Source organism: Mytilus edulis, chromosome 10, assembly GCF_963676685.1.
Source record: "Mytilus edulis chromosome 10, xbMytEdul2.2, whole genome shotgun sequence".
In the NCBI taxonomy this organism is placed as follows: domain Eukaryota; kingdom Metazoa; phylum Mollusca; class Bivalvia; order Mytilida; family Mytilidae; genus Mytilus; species Mytilus edulis.
Genome location: NC_092353.1, coordinates 19,218,584 through 19,242,080, shown reverse-complemented (window position 1 = coordinate 19,242,080; position 23,497 = coordinate 19,218,584).

Here is a 23,497-nt window from a genome sequence, read left to right as displayed (position 1 = left end):
ATATTGTAATGCCTGTGTTTTATTTATTTGTGACTGAACAGTGGCGCTACCCTCAAATCATAAAAGGCAAAACAGTTATAAAGATAAAAGCATCGAACATAAGCATTTTTAAATATATAAGACCATCTTTATCTGGGGTATTATCTATTCATTATTTATGATATGAATAAGAAACAAATTAGAAAGTTCCATGTCACTTCTAATATAATGTAAATATTTATGCAAAGTTTAGCTAAAACTTTTAAACTGGCTGGTTTAAATTCTTATCTTAACGATTAAACAGTCACAAACGCAATGTATAAAATAATACAATACATGATAATGTTGAAATGGTCATAATACTACATTTGCTAATATGTGTATTCTTGATTAACCATATAATCTAACAGGTATGTTGTTTCTTTGGGATAATAAAATGCATGAACATTTTGAGCTTGTGTGTTAAATTTTGGCAATTTGGAACTAAATAGACGTTTCCTACGTGGAAAATATTGAGGTAGCACGCAATTTTCAGAACATTTTATTTTCAATAAATACAAATGATTAAAAAGAGGACATCAGGGTGCATAAGACAGGTCAAAGTAGGTCAACTAAGTGGAATATAATAATGATTCTAAAATGAAAATATGTGTTGTAGTTGCAAATTTACATTTGTTAAGACAAGACCACTGTTAACAAGACCACATTGTCTAAAGCTTATACCACAGATAACGGTTCATGGGTTTATTAACCGTGTCATTTGAAGTTATTTAGTACTGATGAGCCTTTTTTTTTACCAAAGAGAGATAATTGGGAGCTTTTTTAATGATATAAAAATTTTAAAAGTCATCTGGGACCAAAACGAATTGATTGTTTTTGGTTTATTTTTGTATCATATCAAAAGTAACAACTTATAGTGTCAAAACATAAATTGCAATGAAAAACATGTTTAAAATTCTGCTGATTTTTTTGTACCTGTGAGACTCCTTAACAAGACTAAATTGTCTAAAACGTATACGACAGATAACGGTTTATACGTTTATTAAACTTGAAATTTGAATTTATTTTTTGATGTAGATACAAAATGTTATCCTGGTATCTATAATAAGTTTATTTACAACCATTGGGTCGATGCAACTGTTGGTGAAGTTTTAATTCCATGAGGCTATCACCAGCGCAGTAGTCAGTACGTCTCTGCTGACATGAAGTATCATTGATATGGTCATATTTATAAATTCAAGGTTTGCAAAACATTTGAATTTTTGAATTACTAAGGCTTTTCTACCTCGGGAATAGATAATCTTAACGTCTGTCGTAAATACAATTTTTTTTCAAGGTATATAGTTTCAGAAGAGGTATCACTCTTAGGGATTGTAATTCTACTGTTGGCCTTTTTTTAGGGAAATATATGGCATCTTCATTTCCTTTTTCCACTGTTTGATAGCAAAGACATGTAGATTGTTGCCATGCATACACAATTATTTTTTTATATCTTTAACCATTTTAACTACTTGATATCAAATCTATGGAATATACTAATTACATACATATTACACAAACAGTAAGCTTATTTTGCAGGAAAGCAATGAAAAGGGTATATTTGAATTTTTTCTCCTGACTGTATAGTGCTATGTTATCATAGATTTTAAAATAAAGTATAATTCTATCGGAAGTTGATCTTTGATTTTCCTTTAGTTACTTCATGTCAAAAGATACAAATTGCTTCACAAATGTAAATTATGCAATAGTCTATCTAATTGCCAACCACAACAACGTTAACTGCTAAATATCATTTTCATTTAATGGGCACATTAAATTTTTGTAAACCTTTCAAGTATTTATGTAAATATTCAATACCTTTTAGTAACGATGAAATTAATAAAGTACAAGAGTACAACTTTTATGACGTTGACTGAATTTTTCGCACAATGGACACAGACACAATGTCCATTAACTAAAAGAGCTTTATTGGCTTTGATTCTGTACTTTTGATGCGATTTACATAAAGACAGTCGCTACCTTTGATAACACATAGTCAGAGAAAATTCTCTGTTCAATTCGTTATTTTTTATTATTTGTTGAAGAATCTTTAAATGATATTGCCATATGTTTTATGCTTGTAATTATAAGTTTTTTTATCCAGTGGCAAACAAAACACAGATGTTCATTGGTTTATATTACCTTGGCATCGATTATATTTGCATTTTTATTTTTATGTAGACTGTTAAATTTGAAGTGTAAAAAGACATATAACAACAGAATTATCATTTAGATCACTACAAGTCAACTGTTCTTTTTAGAATATAAAACTGGTTCTTTGTGGTCTTTTTGTTTGTTATTAAAGTACAAAACTACAACATTGCACTTTTAAATATTTGTTTTGTGATGTATTTATCCCTCTAGATGATATGCATGAAGACTAACAACTCCTAGAACTTTGATGTAAGCAAATAATCAAGAAAACGAAAAAGTGCATTTTAACATTAAATAAAGGATATATGTCACATTATTACGTTACAAATTTTCATATCATTAGTGTATTGGGACCTGCTTCCCTTCCGAAGCACTTGAATACACCTCTGGTTTCATTTTCTATGAGTTTATGTACCCTTTGCTTTTTAATTCCTTCTTGTTAGGGCAAGGGGTTCATTGCTGTTTTTCAATGTTTGTGTTATATCTACTGGTTACAATCTGGTCTTTCTTTTTCAAGAAGAGACGTTTTCAGTTTTCACCATCATAAAAGTATTTCGTGGATGTGTTATTCGTCTCTGAGTTTGTTTTCTCTTCGACCATAATGGTTTCTTTTTTTCAATTCATGGTTTTTATATAAAATAGTGTACAAATGTAAAAACACAAATATATGTTAATGTATTTATTTATATATAGCAGCTTTAATCTGCATTTACTAAGATCATGTGAGATGTCGTCTAAAACCATTTGTAAAATGCCAAAAAAAATTGTTGTTATAACATATTTACTTGATGAACTGCACAATTTTGTTAAATTTTTATCAAGTCATCTATCGATTTATATTTATGTATTTAAATTATTCCCCCCCCCCTATCACATTCCTATAATCCGAGTAGTCATAAACAATTTTACCTCAACACTTCAAGTCCAGACAAAATTTCACTTGCTGTCGACTTCGATGTCTGTTACAAAAATAAAAATGAAACTTGTGTATAAGTTGTTATTAGCTTTGAACTAGCTGTCTGTAACTGCGAGAGCTATGAGAACTGTATTTAGTGGAAGTTTTTGTTATAGGGAAGTTTTTAATTTCCTGCCTTACGTTGAGCCCCGCAACATTATGTAAACGTTCTTGTCCCTATTCAAGTGCATGTTATTCAGTTGTTGTCATTTGTTCCTACAATGTATATATCATATTTGTTTTTCGGTAATTGTATTGTGCATAAATCAGGCGGTTATTTTTCGCCCGTCTTAAGCTTTTTGTGCGGTATGGGTTTCACTCATCATTGAAGACCGTTCGTCTACGTATAGATGTAATTCTCTGTTTCATTTGGTCTCTGGTTGAAGGTTGTCAAATTGACAATTATGTTTTATCTCTCTTTTATTAAATGAAAAAGCCAGTCACACCTCTATGGATTTAGAAAATCCTCTTAGGAAATTATAACCTTTAGAAATTTTAAACATTACTACTGAGACGATTTTAGTGCTAGTCAGACAGAGTATTTGTTGTTTTCTAAGGTAAAATTCAACTTCTCCTGAGAGAAAATAGTTGTAGTTATAGGCATTCCATATATAGAGTATTCAATAGCTGTTTTGAGCCATCCTTGACAATAGAACTTTAATGAACTAAAGTAAGTAAGCAATTCTTGACGTCCATTATATCTTCAGATTTTCAAACTCTTAAAAACTACTTATAATGGACAAAATTTATTCTTATTTTAACGAATTATGATAGAATTAGTTTTATGTATTGTTTGGGTTTTTTTTTAACTGGTGACAAATTATCAAACATAGTAAAAGTTTATTCATGTCAGCATATTATCAAACCATTCTCGTGTTGAACATCAATGCAACATTTCTTATGTTAGGATTATATAATTTATAAAGGGACCACTTTGACATTGATACACTATTATGTTGATTTTGTTGTTGAAACGAATGGTTTTGCCAAAAAAAAAGTTGAATTTGCGAGATTACGTCATGGCTGTACAATGAACATTATATGTAAAGAAATACAAATGTAACTTATGTATAAGATTATCATTTTTTTAATTAAGCCTATACAGCTGTAAATGTGTAACAAGGCTGGCCGTCAATTGAGAAGATGCCAAGTTTACGAAATTATTAATAAATGGAGATGAAAACATCAACGGTGAAAGATGTTCTACTGGTAACTTGTCATTCATAATTTTATTTTGATAAAAAATACTAATCTGTCTTGATTTCGTTAACACGTTAGATGTGGATGGGAAAGGTGACTTTGTCAGAAAAATCCATTTTACGTTGCTTAAGAGAACGTACTTAGTGTCCCTGATAAATGAATCTTACATATAAATGAATAATATTTTAAACGAAATCACTTTTTGGAAATTGTTGAGGGGAAACCTACGTATTCTTCTGTAGAAATCTATGGGTATCACAAGAGACCTAACAAAGAAACTTGTTAAAGAAGTTATTAAACAGTTATTGGTAAAAATGATCAAAATACCCAGTAGATTGAAAATGGGCAATAATGGTTACGAGAATGCAGCAATCTTTAACTTTTACGCCCGATGTTCAAAGAAACGTATTCAAATGCATGTATATCTATAAACTAACAATTAGTAAAACATTTTTGTCGGTGTCTTTGTCAGAGAATTATTTAAACTTCGTTTATTTTAAGTCATTTGAGATTGTATGTCTGTGACGTGTGTTTACACAGTTGTGGTTGATGAATCTCGATTATTGGGATAGTAAATGTGAAATTATACTTTACTGTAATGTATGTACTTTCAACTATAAAAAAAAACTCTTCTTTTTTTAGCCTTTGTTATATTTATATGTATATCTATATGTCTCCGTTTTGAATTGTTAAGTCATTTGTGTTTATATGTCTGAAATGTTTGTTTACACAGTTATGGCTGCTGAGTATCAGTTATTGAGATAGTGTTTATGAAATTATGTTTAATAACCTTTATGTACCATCAATTACAAAAATCATTTTCGTTGTCATCTTTGTCATATTTTTTTGTATATTTGTGTAGATTTAAATCAATTGTGTTTGTATGTCTGTGATGTCAACATAGTTTATGGCTGTTTGATCCAATTCATTAGCCAATCATTGGTCAATATAACTGAACTATAAACAACTGATATACAAGTGGGATGTTTGCCAAGTTATCTTTACCAGGATTTATTCACCATTTTCTTCCGCAAAGGCATGAGCTAAATCAAAGGTATGACAGTTGTTTTCCATGCGTTCCATAAGTTGATATTGTTGAGCGTTTGATTTTACCTTCAAGTTTAGTATTTTTTATTTCTTTTTTAATGACACACTAGAATGGTTTAAATATGTAGTTAACTCTTGTGATTAGCCTGACAATAATATCTAGACGATATGTTCTTTCTATGTATTGTTATCAGACATGGAGATTTCAATGGCAAGTTCAGAGGAAAACAAGTAAATAAGACGTTACAATTGCATTTTAAGTAATAATGACATGTGATCTTAAATCAAACAAATCACACGTTGATTATAAAAAAAGAAAACAAACGAAAACAAACTGGTCGAGAAATGTTAAATTTAAGTATGAAGTACTGTAAAGAAACAATATATTGTCGCTCTAGCTTAACTGGATAAATGTTTTCAGAGATTGCTTGTTTATTTTTGTTCCCCCTTCAATTACAAATATGTTTAAGTCAGTGTGCATTGCCTTTAAAGGAATACAATTCATTACTACATCAAAGTATCTGTAAAAGTGCAGAAATCCAATTCTAAATCAAACTTATAAGTCAAATTGACAAAATACAATAAGGCGTTATAATATATAATTCATATCAAATTTAATTTTTCTTAGTCAGTGTATCTATGCATAGTGTCAAGACATGCTTGCTGAATTTTGAACGATGCGCCAAATGCTTGAGTCAAACTGCATTTTGGCTTGTTTGATATTGATTAAATGCAAATGTAGTATACTGAGTTATTTTGGTCAGAAATATAACTTTCCAGCGAAGAAAAAATTCCACTTCTGTATCATGTCGGTTACAGTGCAGAAATCTACTTTATTTAATTCAATATCAACTCGATGAAATATTGTAAACGCGTTAATACAATAACTATAACAACTGTAATTGTACTTAACTTGTGTACCAGGAAGAGATTTCCATTTGCGAGAATATTTAACAAAAGAGATATTTTTGTCGGTTTCCTAACTCAATAGTGACACATTGTCGCAGTCGTAGATCCTTGGGTACCAGTACAGGTACAATATGTTGTTTTGTCAATGTTGTCCTATTCCTGATTGTGACTTTTCAACTGCATGTGGCGTTTACACTATCGCATCACACGGTCTCGCTTCTTTTATATTTCGTGTCATTCCACTCGTTTAAGGTTGCTACCATGATTTGTCTTCTTAATCGATTCTTGAGATTTGGTATTAAAAAGACTATATTGTTCTGTACTGTTTACTAAATGTAGTGCCATATCAACGTTAATATGTTCTTACATGAAAACTATTTAAAAGACACCCAGAATATCATAGTATGCAATATATGCGTAAACCTAAATAATGTCATAAGTATCACACTTTTAGGGTGCCTTGGCAATTTACCCCTTTTTTGCATGAATTTTCTTCTGTAATGATTTTAAAAATATTTCCAATACAATTCTCGCAAAAAACAATCTTGAGTGAAATACTTAACCCATTTTTCTTTCAATAACGATTCTTAAAGTCAAGATAAGCATTTTCTGCCATTCTGTCAGTATTGAAATTAATAATATGATATTTTACATTCGGTCTGCCATTAATAAAATTGACAATCTAAAAACTCAATTAAATGTATGATATGTTTCCTTGCTTGTTATACATATTGTAAGCAACATTCCCATACAGTTATAGCAATTAGAAGAAAATCTAATTTAGAACGTCGCATTAAAAAAACGTAAATTCGTTATGTAACCACAAAGAAAAGACTGTGATTTAAAAGTTGAAACTAAAGCTTCTCATCTTTGATTCAAAAGAGTCAAATCCGAATGATTAAGGTTAATTGTTTGGGGTTGATAAGGTTAAGCCAGCCAATGAAGTGGGTTTTCCCCCTTCTAATTGTGCTATTACGGAACGTTTGCAAAACAAGACTAGTACTTAAATTGTAGGTTGCAGACTTTAAAAAAAAATCACAGTTCTCGCTTCCAGATTTCAGTAGTACCAAACTGTTCTTACATTTAAACAGAGAATATTATCCATTCCTTTCTTGTCCTTTTGTTAATCATCTATCTCTAATGTCAAATTGTTATACAGAAATGAGAATAACTTTAGTACTAATTGATGAAAAAAATACATCATCGATTTATTCGTGTGTTGGTCATTATGTTCTCCCATGTATTTGTACTGTAGTCCTGTCATGTAATGTTGTCATTTTAATGTTATAGTAAACCTTGCCATGAAAACGGGAGATGTGGCATGCCACAAAACCAAGTTCAACCCACCAATTGTTTTTCTTAAAATGTCCTGAACCCCAAGTCATGAAAATGGCGTTTGTTATATTTTAGTTCGTTTCTGTGTGTGTTACATTTTAATGTTGTGTTTCTGTTGTGCTGTACTTTTCCTCTTATATTTGATGCGATTCCTACAGTTTTAGTTTGTAACCCGGATTTGTTTTTTTCTCAATGGATTTATGAATTTCACACAGCGGTATACTTCTTTTGCCTTTATTTACATATTTGATGAAAACAAAAGTATCATTTCAATGGATTTTGACAACGTTTGAGAACTGTGCCCCTCTACTTGCCGACTTGTTTCTTTATTATTATGAGGCTGACTTCATGTAGGAACTTCTTAGGAAAAAAGATAAAAAGTTAGCAATATCCTTTAACTCTACTTTCCGCTATATAGATGACGTTGTTTCACTAAACAATTCAAAATTTGGTGACTATGTAGAACGCATCTATCCCATCGAATTGGAGATAAAGGATACTACAGATACAGTTAAGTTGGCTTCATATCTTGACTTACATCTAGAAATTGACAATGAGGGTCGGTTGAAAACAAAACTTTACGACAAAAGAGATGATTTCAGCTTTCCAATTGTGAACTTTCCATTTCTAAGTAGCAACATTCCAGCAGCACCTGCATACGGGGTATATATCTCCCAATTGATACGATATTCCCGTGCTTGCATTTCCTATCATGATTTTCTTGATAGAGAGTTACTGCTCACAAGGAAGCTATTAAACCAAGAGTTCCAAATGGTGAAGTTGAAATCATCCCTTCGTAAATTTTAAGGACGCCATCACGAGTTGGTTGACCGTTATGGAATAACCGTTTCACAAATGATATCGGATATGTTCCTTACGTCGTAACTACAATCCCCTTCCCTTTCATGAATGTGACCTACCGAATTAGACTATTTACCGGATTTGTAATCACATAAGCAACACGACGGGTGACACATGTAGAGCAGGATCTGCTTACCCTTCCGGAGCACCTGAGATCACCCTTAGTTTTTGGTGGGGTTCGTGTTGTTTATTCTTTAGTTTTCTATGTTGTGTTATGTGTACTATTGTTTTTCCGTTTGTCTTTTTCAATTTCAGCCATGGCATTGTCAGTTTGTTTTAGATTTATGAGTTTGACTGTCCCTTTGGTATCTTTCGTCCCTTTTTTAGGCATGACAAAAAAATATTTCAATACTAGTATTTGTTACGTATTTTTATGTCTCAAAGAAAAGTTACTTAAACGTTAATCATGATATTTAAAAGAGCTGTTGAAATGTTATATCTTGTATGAGTAAATACACCCACCATAGAGCATCACAAGGATTGAAATTGTGTACGCTAGAAGCGCGTTCTGTCAACAAAAATAAAAAAAGCGTTTTATCATCAAATGAAATATAATGTCATTATTACATGTTATGAAAAGAGTAAAAATCACCAAAAATACTGAACTCTGAATTATCGTTTTAGGTTAACGATTTATTCTCTGAAAAACACCATTGACTTAAATTACAGCTTGAATATAATCTATATTTATCGTGTAGGGTTTGTTCAGAAGGGTAGATATTCCTCTTTGACTACTGCTGTCTTCCGCATCATTTAAACACGAATCCCCACTGTTGTTCTGGTTAAGTGTGAACTTCCTTTATCTACAAAAACAGATTATGGAATGCACTTTTTCAAACTCTTTGGAAGTGAAATATTAAACTAAAATTGAAGGTTCAAAAGATTAAACGACATTTGAAGAAAGAACTCCATATCAAATTAATAAATAAAGATAATCGGATGTGTAGTCCAAAATATTAAATATTTACTCATACAATACAAAATGGTAACAGGCATTTATAGATCCATCGATACAGAGACTAATGCATGGTTAAGTGGTCTAAAACAGCTGTGTCTTTTTTCAACGTCCAATGAATATTGATTTATCTACCCTTTGTCTTCTTAGGCATGCTCTGTGTATTCAAAACTGTTACGTTGTTTATTTTCAGCCCGACTGTAAAGAAAAAAAAGAAATTGAATTTTATATCATACATTAAGAGATATCGTGCATTTCTATTTCAAATCATATGATATCAGACAATAAGCAAAAACTGACTGTATCAGAAATATATATACTTAAAATGACCTCTCGATGAGAACTTTAACTTTCAAAGTGATGAATTTGCTACAAATGAATCGTTTTTTATCTATGTACATGAGAATTTTGTCTTTCGTTCATGCAACTCAAGTTATTTATTTTTAAGCTGACTAAACATTCACAATATTTATTGTAATACAGAACAACTAGATTTAGGACAAACTATTGGGAATTATATCTTATTAAAAGAAGAAAATTGAAATGAATGAAGTGAATAATATGTTGTATGCATTTCATAACATTGCCTGTGGATATCATAGATGCATGTTATCTAATATTACCAACCACAAACTGTTTCATTTAAAAATACAATTCATGTAGTATGCGTTGAATCTGAAATATTGTATTTATGCACCATGTATCGGAGCAAACAGTAATAATAAATGTTGTAATATAACCAAATTTAAAAGACCAAATATTAATTTGTCATTTCGAAATGCACAACGTTCATCGAATACACTTGACCACGCTGAAACATTGAAAACACATACAGAATTTAAATATATATTAAACTTTTATCTAAAACAAAATGATCAGGTAGAAACCGAAGTTTGATGAATTTTCCAAATCTTCATAGTTACCTCATATTGATCACAACTGTTGACTATAGAATATTGTTTTCTCGATTTTCTGTCCGGATGAAAGTTGGCTTTTAACCCTATGTCACGTATATGCACAAAACGGAAACCTTAAACAAATCAAGATTCTTCCCATATATATATATTAGTCGTAGGAGACAAAATTCGAAGATTGTCACCGAAAAATAGAATTTTATATTATGGCAGGTTCAACTTCCAATCCTTATTGGTACCGACCTGGTTTACACATTCTAAACACAACCAAAAGGCATGGTATTAAACTGGTTTTTTTTATTACCTTCAGCATTTTTTTGTTTATTTCAAGCATCACTGATGAGTTTTTTAAACAAAATTATAATCCTGGTATCTACAATTATAATATAAAAATATGGAGATTTGTTATGGTTGACAATGAGGCAACTATCCACCAGAGTTGGAATAAAGCGGATGTCAAAATAACCACTATTAGTAGATTAGTAGACAGTTCTCTCACAAGCAGAAAATCTATAACTGTAAAATGTAAAGGCATACACTTCAAACACGGGCGTTCACATATGGTTCAAAATACAAAAATGGTGACTTCTAGATGCCATTTGTTGTTATGTGTTTTTGTGTTGAATATCTGTCTTAGTGCAGTAGTGATAAACAAAAACAAACGAGCCATTTGAGTTTTGCGTTCTGTTGTATGGGTATAAGTATCAAAGGAGTAGGTTCAGTAAGACCCCTTTTTTGCCCCAAAATATAGCAGTTTAACAAAGTTGTGATAATGTAATCGTTAAGCTATTTATTGGAAAGTAGAATGACTCTGCTACATTAATATGGGCTGTTTTTGACAATACAATGCACATAAATCGGGTACTAGCATCATAAAGTCATGCTAAATTACTGAAATCTTCACAATTTTAGCATTTTAGTTAAATTTTAGATGGTTTCTGTCTAGAATGAAAAGTGGCCGCATTCGTGTTCATTCATAATATTGAAACGTAAGTTGTATTTGATGATAATACATAATATATATAAAGGTTGAGGATGAACACGGATGCGGCCACTTTCATTTTTGACAAAAACCATCTGAAAAGTGACGATTTTTGGCAAATTTGATAGATTTTTCATATTCAAGCTTGAATCGGAGCGTTTTTAATGACTAAATCAGTTAAAATCTTTCACAAAAACTAATTGAATCAATTGAAATAGACACTTAAGTGTTTTAAAAGTGTCTAAAATATTTCGTCAGATGAACTTGAAAATTGAGGCCAAAATCGGTCCTTATTGGACCTTCTCCTTTGTATTTCTGTCAAACTTTCTTTTTAGCTTGCTTTTGATATGGTCATACTAAGTGCGTGGTTACTATTTAATTGATTAAGCTATAGATTGATGTAATATAATAACATGAAGTGCACGCGAATAAATGCCGCGTTAACTTTTTCGGCCCGTCTACATGTAATTCTCGGTCTGCAGCCAACTGTAGAACTACACCAGTTCAATGTTTTCTTTATGATGTTTATACCTTGTTTCGTAAATGTGCATTCATTCCACTAAAATAGACATTCGATTAATTTGTTTTCAATATAGATATATTACCCTTCAGTTATTAAAATCTAATTTTTCAAGCTAGATTTTTTTTTTATTATATTGATATATTAGTTTTTTTATATAACGGCGAACCTATCAGTTAAATTTGCAGCCGTTATTTTAATTGTAATCCCCTACAGTTATAGCATCCATAGCATACACAGGTCGGTTGTTAATCATCTTTAAAGTTCCATACTGTGTTCAACATGAATATGATTGATCAGAACCATTCTCCGAAAACAGCTAGTCTGGATAAATTTTGTCATGTATGTTTTGTACACTGTCTCTACTCAAAAGGAGTATTTAAGCTTACTGTCATTTAGAAAATTAATTATATAAAGTTTAATATCTACCTCTGTAAACAGTTTTTTGAAATATTCAAAAGGACTAGCAAAATTCCAATTGTACCTCCAAGCGACAATTTTTTAAGGTCATATTATGGTTACTGTGTCATTTTAAAACAGAAGCAATCTTTTTAACTTTGATTCTTTATAATTAATCTGAATATATTAAGACTCTTGGAAATTTTTATATCAAATTATAAGATCATCTGAAAAATAGCAGAAACTTACTTAATCATGTTTGGAATATAATGCATAAATGAGCTGACCTTTCAATGTTGATTTTGTTTTAACTTTCAAAGTAATGAAATAGCAATAAAAAAGTGTTTCTTTGATACCGATACTAGTCTATAAGTTGCATTGTACAACAACTTCGTAGGATACAATTGTGTCTGAGTTCATTCAGCTCGTATCTTTATTTTCAAGTGTCGTTATATTCACAATATTTGTTATACTTCAGAGTAATTAGATTTTGGTGCATACTGTAGGGAGATGCACTTTATGAAACGAAGAAAAATCCACGGAAAATAATGTAAAATATAATACATGTCGATACATGTATTATATTCACTACTTTTAACCCATCACTTTTTTAATTTTTAGAATTACACATTTATGATGCATTAGTTTATACCTAAAAAAAATGTTATATTACAGTATGCATTTGAACAGTTCTATAAATTTTGAATGTACACTGCTCGTTTGGTAGACTACCATTGAAACAGATACTCAAACTCTTTCTACATTTAAATGCCAATATAAAGGTCAATCTATTCGTCTGTAAAGTACCACAAAGTTTATCCCCATGAGGTCACAGCGAAATATTAGTTTTGGACTTCCTGTCCGATTTGAATTTGCAAGTCAAATTTATTATTCTTTGCACATTACACATGTTTGAAAAACGTTTTGGTTGACTAAATATGCAGAACCAACTTATTGAACTTTTGTTTTAAGTTTTTTTATATACCACAGTAATAAATTTGAAGTAATAGCAAATCTGTGGGAGTATATGTCGAATTTATTTATATTGATTTTAAACGTTTACAAACGACACTCGTACTTTGCAAAGACCTAACAACATTGAGAATGGGAATGGGACATGTGTCAAAGAGACAACAACCCGACCAAATTCTAAATGTCTTTTGTAGTTTTTCTTGCGTTTTTTCTTTATATTTCATTCTAATCTTCATCTTCTTTAACAAACATGATATTTAATCCAATCTTATAATCTTGCAATGCCTTTGATAGATTAATACATATTATTTTGGCATAAGATAATTAAATGGTCGGGAAACAAGATAGTTCGAGTCAAAAGCATATGAATATAAATCTATGAAAATTAGAGATTTTATGATGCATTTATTCTTATTAAGTCAGACTAATGACGTAATATGCAACATCATGTTTAACACAATTCTCACACTGCCATAATTTGGAATATTTTAGTATTTTAACTTTCTTGACATGAATTTAATCAGAAATAGTCACAAGTCTCTAATATGGGTTTTTATATATAAAAGTGCCTTAATGCGGTATGATTGTGAAAGTACCAACTATCCTACGAAGTTCGAATAAAGTGGATGGAAGCAGATATATGCCATCATACGGCCTTCAACAATGAGAAAATTAGTACCTTATAGTAGGCTGAATAAAGTCCATGACATACAACAATATAAACTTATTCAATCAAAAAACAAACGGCATATTTAATCCAAAAATGTTTTGTCGGAAACACATATGACAGACACGTACCAACGCGTTTAACTAGACTGGGAAAATTTAAATTACAACAAATTTAATCGTTAACGATGTGCAACATTTATAAATTTTAAGCACATTACAAATACGTTCCTTATATATTTGATTTCAGATTTGAATGTTTGAATGGCGATAACTTCGTATGTCACAGATGAACGTTTAACCATATAAAGGAGTACACATTGTTGAAATCGCTTAAGTCGACAGGTTAACTGGAAATTGATTTTCGATTACGACATTTCAAACTCTTATTTAGTAATTACTTTCATTGAAGACCATGTCCAATAACGTGAACATAATGACGTTTACTCAGATGAATGACAATACTAGTAAACATCAATATTTGTGATAAAGTTAACTCAGCAATTTTATAATTTTTCTATATTTTAATGACAACTTGTTTCGGTTGTTCTTTCTCACACTTTCTCTGTAATCATAATAATAGCGATGTATAAAGAGGCTAAAAGTGAAAAGAACCTCTCACACCTAATACAAACACTCTTGTGTAAAGACTTTAACATATCCTATGTAACAAAGGGTACATCACAATCATAACATTCATTGGCGTCCGTTCTGAAAGCAACGATTCGTTAATCTATAAAATTGTACAGGGAGTTATTTTGCTTTTTATATGAATGGAAAACATAAATTAACTGTAAAAAAGTGAACCCCAGTATGTTCTTACACGATATTTTAAATGAAATAAACAAATTACGTGAAAACAATACCCTAAAAACGAGAACAAACAGCAATTATAAGTATCTGTCCTAGGCACCTTTTCCAAACCCTGTGGTCTACTCAACGTCGTTGAATTTGAAAACAACAATCAACCTACAAATTAAAAAGTTTAAATGAATTGTCACAGTAAAGGTTTATCTCTCATTACAAGTCGCTTAAAATATTCAGACGGGACATAGCTTTATGAAATTTTCAACAACATGAAATTAAAACAAAACTATTTTACAATAATACAACTAATAAAACAAAACGACAATTATTTAATTAACAAGTATAAATGCATAACAGATAAAAAAAAAAAAAAGAGTAACGATAGAAAAAAAAAAGAACATGGCGAGCTAAGTAATTGCAACAAAATTACAACACGCATTGTAAGATCCAAACAAAATGAAATTGCACTTTTGTTTCTGTTCCTTGTCCCATAGTCTTAACTCTAAAACATTGCAAAAACTCACATACCACAACAAGTTGAAAACAGTTTGAGTAGATCTCTTTGCCGATAAATAAAACGTTGCATCTTATAATTGACCAACACAGTTACGGAATATGTGTTACATTGCAGATTCATAGATACAACGTAAATACTTCAAGGCATACAAAACAAATTGACGTCTAGACTGCAACCGAATTAGAGGTTAAATATTGTCACTTAAAAGAACATCGTCAACAACTGTAAGATATTGGGGTTTTCGATTTGTTGGTTATAGCAAAACCTATATAATGTAGAAAAGGGTGAAACCAAATAGATTAAGCTTAAATAAAGAGAAGAGGCTTTAAATTAAGCAACACTTGCTTATCTGTTATATAAATTGGTCATCTGAAAATCAACTAATTGTATATGCTTAATCTAATCAGACTATAAACGCACTGTACTCTTATATTGTAGTGTTAATTAGAGGAAGTTGTTAACATGGCAAGATATTCTAAGAACAGAATAATATAGGGACAACGATGTATTAATATATTCATTTTGGAAACAACATTTAGGGAAAACGGGTATTTACTATTTAATCGATTGAACGTTTAAGTACCTTTCCCCAGCATTTAAGAATAGCCATTTGGAAATGGTGTATTTTTTCAATCGTAAATTTCAATTCATTAAGGAATTGATGCTTTTTTCGATATTATTTCTGCTTATTTCATGGTTTTATTAGCCTTGGTTAGGATGAACAAGTTACTATAGTAGGTCAAACAGCATATAGTAAATATATTCCCATATACCACGATGAATGATCGATGATATGCGTATAGTTGGCATGGATAGTATTCAAGACATTTAGTGATATATAAATTAATCGAAATGATATCAGAATAACAATGAAACAGGACTTCCGTAACTACATAGCTGATTTTGAAACTGCAGTTTCATTAAAAAGGATGTGTGGTGGTAAAATTCTTTAATTTCCTTCAGAACATCCAGAGAAAATTGGAATAATAAATTACATTAATGATATGAAATTGAGTATTAAAAAGGTGAATGTGTCAAAAAGACAACAATCAAACCAAAGGACAGAAACAACCGAAAACAAATCACATCAGGAAAATCTCACACTGAGAGGCGGGCTTCAGCTGGCCTTTTAACAAAACGGGTTTTAGTTTACTAAAAAGGAACCTCACATCAAACTCTATAACATATTAATGAACTTAATTAAAAAAAAACAAAAAAAAAACCACAACAAGACTGACCAAGGCCAGAAGATCCTGTCTTCGGACAGGAGCAAAACTGCGGCGGGGTTGTATATTACTTTTGAGATCTCAACCCTCCCGGTATACCTATAGCCAATGTAGAATAAAAAAACACACACATGATGTTGTCCATAGGTGTTTCTTGTTTTTAATATAGATTAGATCGTTGGTTTTCCCGTTTTAATGGTTTTACACTAGTCATTTTTGGGGCCTTTATATCTTGCTGTTCGATGGGAGCCAAGGCTCCGAGGTGAAGACCGTACTTTGACCTATAATGGTTTTTCTTTTACAAATTATAACTTGGATGGCGAGTTGTCTCATTGGCACTCATACCACATCGTATAGCTATACACAGCAATATGTGCAGTTAAAAAGAAGTTCGAGTCTCTTATACCTCTAGCCAATATAATATTAAAAAAACAGACATCAATACGCTCAGTATGAAACAATACCTCCCAATGAAGAACAAAACCCGTATCATGCATATGAAAACATCATTTCATATCTATTTTCCGTCCGAATAAGTCTGTTTGGTTAGCAACTTATCTAATTAAAGTAATAGAAACAGTCTAATATATCAATCAATAACAGGAAGAACCAGCCAATCGGTATCATGAAATAATTCGCGTTGGTATATTACAGCCCTTGCATGGTCTAAACTTCCCAAAACAACATGTTTGATGTAATGGCATATGGTGTGATGGTAGAAGGTGTATGATGCCATTGTGTATGGTATAAGAGAAACGATGTTAATGTGTATAAGGAATGGTGTGATTGTGTATTGTGTATATAAAGTGTGGTTATCAAAGTTTAAACTATTAAAAATAAGAACTGATTTTTAGTTTTACGTTAATTTACAAATTTGTGATTAAAATTCGTTTTTCAAAATAAATAAATGATTCTGAGTCGCGCAAACTTTCTTTGAAATTTAATTGCCTTATGGGAAATTTCGGATGGTGTAGTTAGAATGTATATTGTGCAAAGGTAAAACGTGTATAGTGTAATGGCACATGGTGTATGGTGTAATGGTGAACTGTGTAATGGTGTATGAAGTTAGTGGGGAGTTTACACCATCCAAGAACTGTATTAGAAAAACAGCCTTTAAAAACTTCGTTTGAGCTTGATTTCATATGTCAAATAGGTTTTAAACTGAAAACAATGGTCTATATGACACTTTTCAAACAATTAAATGATAAATACTTGTGTGTATTTTGCAAACAACCACCGAAATGTAACTTAGTTATCATTGAGTAAATACAATAATTATGTTTCTTCAGAATTGACAAGTACCACCATCAAAAGTATTTTGGTAACTCATAGTTATCAACGACCAAACTATTTGTCTTCATACAACAAATATCATTAGAGGAGTGATATAAAATAGTTTTGAATTTTGATTTCATAGATAGCTGTAAGTATATGATTATAATTATATGTAGTTCAAAATATATAATGAAATGTTTTGAAAATGAAGAATAGTTCATTGTTGTAAGAAACTATACTTAGCAAAGCTATAAAACCCAGAAGAAATTTTAGAAATTGATTTAATGACTTTGATGAAATTCAAACAAACGCCTATGTCTAAATCTTAAAATTGAAGTTTAGGAATTAAATGTTTTATTTTTTTCGTCTAATTTCATGTTTTTATAAACCGCGGTTTGATTCAACAAGTAACTATAGTAGGTAAAAAATCATACAGTTAATAAATTTCCATATACAACTACACATGATTGACAGTGTGCGTGAAACGGTAGCCGATAGACATTTAAGCCATTTAGTGATGTATTAATTAATCGAAATGATATCACGAACACAATAAAACCTGACTTCCGATACTATATATTGTTATGTTCGTAATTGAAACTGTATCATCATAAAAAGGATACTCGGGTTTACAAATCTCCTTCCGAACATCCAGAGAAAATTTAATAACTAATCACATCTATGATATGCAGCAACTGATCAAATTAAAGTAATAGAATCAGTCTTACCTATCGATTGCAAAAAGGTAAGACCAGCTTACCGGTATCATTAAATAAAACGCGTCAGTATATTTCCAGATTCAAAGGCTGTTTTTAAAAGGCTAACATAAACTTGATGTCGCTTGAATTTGATATCATGTTTTATATATATAAAATGTCTCAAACCGATACGATACGAAAGGTCTATATGAAACTTTTCTATCATGAAAAATGGTATTAACTTTATCATCTCCGTCCAAAATATTTGTCTTAATATATTCAACAAACATATAACATAAGAGTGGTAGAAAATTGTTTTCGAAAATAGCTGTAAGTATAGGAGTAACACCACTAATTCGGGCCCGGCCAGAAAGCACATACCAGAAAGTAGTCCATATTTAAAACAAAATAGTTCCTACGCATGAGTATAACTTTCAAAATATGTAGAATATATAGGTATTTTTGGTTTCAAATGAAGGCTGAAGGACTCATCGTAGAACACTTATTGACTTTTAATTTTTAATATTTTTAAAAACTGCACCAAATTTTAAAAAGGGAGTACATTTTGTCTGTGTGTCAGTTCTGAAGTACCTGTTTTGGTACATCCGAAGTTCCGGGAACCAGTTCTTTCTTATATAGATATAGGAAGATGTGGTGTGAGTGCCAATGAGACAACTCTCCATACAAATAACAATTTAAAAAGTAAACCATTATAGGTTAAAGTACGGCCTTCAACACGGAGCCTTGGCTCACACCGAACAACAGGCTATAAAGGGCCCCAAAATTACTAGTGTAAAACCATTCAAACGGGAAAACCAACGGTCTAATCTATATAAACAAAACGAGAAACGAGAAACATTAAATTCCAAAATAAATTAATTCTTGGGAATGATCGAAGCAAACCTTAAGGATACCACAGCAAAGGTAGAATATTGACATAACAGGTAACATTTGCCTGATATATACATGGTTAGGATATAAAATAAATATCGTTTTGGATGTTTTTTTTCCAATTTCTTGTTTTTAATCGTACATTGAATATATTTCCACATACAACGATAAAAAATAAGCAATATGCGTAAAGCGGTTACGGATAGACCTTCAAGAAATTTAGTGATGTATAAATGATCAAGATCACGATAAAACAGGACTTCTGTAAGTACATAGCTGAATAGTTCTTAATTGAAACGGTTACATTAAAAAAAAGATACGTGGTGTTACAAATCATGAAATTCCTTCCAAACATCCAGAGAAAGTTTATAATCAATCACATTTATGGTATAAAGCAACTAACTAAATATTGTGATAGACACAGTCTTACCTATCGTTTATAACCAAGGTTATTTCAACTGATCGGGCGGAACTTACGTTTTAATTTGCATAAGGACAGTCTATTAGAAGATGTGTGTGATAAGGACGATTGCCGTTAAAATTATCATTGATTTTTGTTCATCTATCAGTGTCACCGAACGGATATACAAAAGAATTGATTGTATGATATTAAACCAATAACTGGACACCTCATTGAAGAGTTGATCCCGACACACCTGACTATAGATTGACTTGTCTTTTATAAGCGAACCGGTTAAACCCCGCCCAGTCAAGGGAAATAAATCAAGTAATAATAACTATTAGCGTGTCGTAATGTTCTATTGTATTATTTTTTGGTGTGTTTCTCTGTTCTGTATGTTCTCCCTTTTTATTTGTATTGTAGTCCTGTCATTTTATGCTGTCATTTTAGTGTTATATTTAACAAAGCCACAAAACCACGTTCAATCCACCATTTTTTTTTCTTAAAATGTCTTGTATCAAGTCAGGAAAATTGCTATTGTTATGTTATAGTTCGTTTTTATGTGTGTTGCATTTTAATGTTTCTGTTGTGTCGTTATTCTACACTTATATCTGATGTGTTTCCCTCAGGTTTAGTTTGTACCCCGGATTTTGTTTTTCTCAACGATTTATGAATTTCGAACAGAGGTATACCTCTGTTGCCTTTAGTTAGATAACTCTAAGAACAGCATTGCGGTAATAACACGCGTCAGTATATTAACAGAAACAAAACTGTCTTTAAAATTCTCATATAAACTTGATATCATTTGAGCTTTTAAAATAAAGTAAATGGTAAATACGCTAAGCATTTTGCATACAACATTCAACTATATAACTAATTTAACCTTGATCAAGGTTGCACTTTGTAAATACATCTGTTTCTCAAAACACGCCTCTTTTGGGGAGAACTTGAATATTCTTAGAATTAATTTGGTTTACATAATGGTTCCCAGTTATGCTGTCTGTGTTCCATCTCACAGAGACATAACTTGGGAATGTTACCAGTAAATAAACATGTGCATATTGTTTACATTGAAATCTGTGGTAACCTTTCATTCGAGGTAGGGGTAGTTAAGAAAATTAGTGTTAGTTTAAACTCTGAGAAGTTCAGGGCATATAAACGTTGAAAATATGCCGCACAGCCCTTTATTTTGACCTTAAAAAAAAATTGTTATGCATATGAACTTTCAATTCTAGGATAAGATTTTTTTTTCAAAAATTCATAGTAAAAGTGGTACAGTTTTAGCCGTAGAAGGAGTTCCTATGGGAAATTGCATTGTCAATATTTACATAAATGCAACCTTGAGTAGAAACAATATTGGTTTTTTTTCGAAATTGACAAATACTGCCATCAACAGTATACAACATAATCGAAACGTTAAACTTTGTCACGAACAATACATAGCCAAGCTATTAAAAAAAAAGACAGAAGACATTTCTACATTCGATTTTAACTGATGATGTCTTCGCTGAAATTTAAACAGACACTCTTATCTTATGATATTATTTACTGATTCGAACACAGCAGAATCAAAGGTTCATAACAACATTTATATTAGTACAACTAGATACCGATACATCTGAGCAGTGTGTATGGTCAATATAAAGTATACAATGAAGAATGTTTCGACTGACGCACTCATTTCAATGCAAGTATTGACATGAGCTTATATGTTGTTAATAGTCTGTCTATAAACATGTATTGTTGGTTTTTATTTGCCTTTAATTTGATGTAGTGTATGTGTTCCTTTCTTGAACTATTTTCTTTGCCTCATGTGTACCTTATTGTTTTAATCCAAGTGAAATAGAAATTATAATGTTTCTTAGACGAAACTAATCTAGATTGAAATATTATTTGTCTGACGAGTATTTTAAAACTTGTTTGATTTTTTTCTCGTAATGACCCTTGAAGTCATCAACATATTTTTTGATCAGGTAACTAGTACAAAATTGCACATTTATTATTGGTATGCCTATCTAGGTATAGATGACATTCGAATGTTAATATTACTTTCCTGTTTTGTTCAATTTATTGCCAGGGTTTTTGTTTTTAATATTCATTGATAACAGGTCTTTTGTAATCATGGTACCGGTATTTGACTATCAATTTATTTGTTCAGACTGGTAATAATTTATAAGTGCATTCCATTATATGTTTTGCTTTTCTGAACGAAGCATCTATCAACACTATGTTTGATAATTAAAATGTACGCGGTTGAGGATCAACAAACTGGTACACTGTATTCATTCGCAAACTTTCCAGTCATTGCAATGTAAATGTCAATCGAAATTGTAAGGAAACTGTTTAGCCGTTTGAATTCAAAGTAATAATAATATCGTGAGTTTTTAAAGCAAAATTGCCGGAAAAAACTGCAAAGATAACATTTTTGTGACATCACATGTAATTTGTCTTCAATACATGGACAAGGCTATATTAACTATCAATAGACATTATAATTTACAAGGTTTTTTTTTAAATATCATGAGTCAATAAGGATCCTTTTCATATATCCTACTGTTGAGGCCAAGGAAATCACAATCGTCCTTCAATTATTCAAATATTCAAATGATGTTTTTCCATTGCCAACCTTTAGAATGTGCTTTTGACATAAAGAAAGGAGGCAACTTAAAAAAATAAATAAATAAAAAATGTGAAGTGAAATTGAATAAACTGTAAGTGCTGTTAAGAGCTACAACTCTAAACATTGTGTCAAATAAGTAATTCATTAATAACAAAAGGATTTGAACTTTATGAACGTATATATGTTTTTAAGACTTGATGTAGACATAATGTAGAGGCCGAATTAGAAGGCAAATACAATATATAATTGCAGAAAAGTCTAGTTATAAAGCGCTTAATCAGAGATATTTATTGAACATATAAGTGCGTTTGCCACCCAACAGTGTTTTTTCTACGATTTAAAAAAGTTTATTGTACAATTTGAAAGTTTTCAATACTACTACATTTTTTCGGTTTTCTGTATGAAGCAGACCGTTCAACTCCACGAACACCAGTCAATGTATATGAGTTATCTATAAATAATGAGATACAAGTACCATCACTTTTATATCAAGAATAATCGGCTATCACAATAATTGAGATAAATTGATAATTTGACGATGTTAACGTCTATATCACTGACTTAAATGCACCACATCTTAGGATTTAGAGGAGTAATTTTATTTTTTTGTAACATATATTGTTAGATAAAATCGATCCCAACTTGTACTGGAGCATGCATTTACTGTACTGTGGTAGATTTGTGTTTCTTGTCTCTAATGTTTGTTAATGTGCTTATTTTATGTGCCATTTTGTGCTTCTTTGTTCTGAACCAAGCCAGGAATAAGACAGTTGTTATCCAGTCGTTTGATGTATTTGAGCTTTTGATTTTGCAATTTGGTTAGAGACTTTCCGTTTTGAATTTTCCTCGAAGTTCAGTACTTTTGTTATTTTATTTTGAACTGCTTTATAAACTTAAAGCATTTGTTTTATTATCAGTTTATCTTGAGTTTGTATAACTGTGGAAAACTGTGTATTGTGTCTGTTGTTGAAATATCTCTAGTTTCTTAGTCAGTAAGTTTAAATAAAACGTACGTTATTACACACAAGATGTGATACGATTGTTTAATTGTTTTTAACATTTCATAATAAGACATCATCACATTTATCTTTTAGCTCTTCATCTTGTATATAAGCTTTGGATTTCAAAATATTTTGGCCACGAGCATCACTGAAGAGACATGTATTGTCGAAATGC